Raw genomic sequence first — 765 nt, forward strand, 5'->3', positions numbered from 1 at the left:
AAGGCGGGGGACGATCAGGTCGCGGATCCTATCGTAAACCCAAGTATCGTATCTGAGGACGAAGGCCGAGAGAAGATAAGAGGCAGGGTGTAGAGGTGTTTTTAAAATATGATAGAATAGTAAACCTATGAATAATTAAATGCCCTATGTGTGTAAGATGACTGAAGTGAAACACTGTAACAAAACTATTATTATTTCCCTGTAAGCCAAATTTCCTCAGTCCTAACCTCACGCTGGGTCTAGGGGCTGAGAGAGGCCCCCGTTGAACGTGCATGTCCTCTGGCACCAGCTCGTTGTTGATCAGCGCAGGAAGCCCCCAAAACTGCTGGAACCTGTCGGGCCAGTAAGACCAGAGACTTTCTTTTTTCGGAAGTATTGAACGTGATCTTGGTTATCAAATGAAGAGGAAGCGATCATGTACGAAAAAAATCATTCTTCCACACTAAAATTATTGACAGCAATTCAGAAAAACCTAGCCAAACGTGGGGGGAACTATAACTATAAATCGCCATTGAAGAAAGAGGCAGCCGTTACAGGACACCCTAAAAAGAACATCAATCCATCATCCACGTAAGTTTGCAAACCCTTGTCATCAAATATGATATTATATATATATTATAAACTTTTTTATATACTTACCCTATATATATATATATTATAAATATTATAATATAATTTATATATAAGTATATATATATATTTATATTATAAATATATATATATTATAGTATATAAAATATAATATATATATAAATATTAAAAAAG

The sequence above is a fragment of the Penaeus japonicus genome, unplaced genomic scaffold (genome assembly GCF_977035675.1).
Source record: "Penaeus japonicus unplaced genomic scaffold, GWHDUDI00000001_assembly GWHDUDI00000004, whole genome shotgun sequence".
Taxonomy (NCBI): domain Eukaryota; kingdom Metazoa; phylum Arthropoda; class Malacostraca; order Decapoda; family Penaeidae; genus Penaeus; species Penaeus japonicus.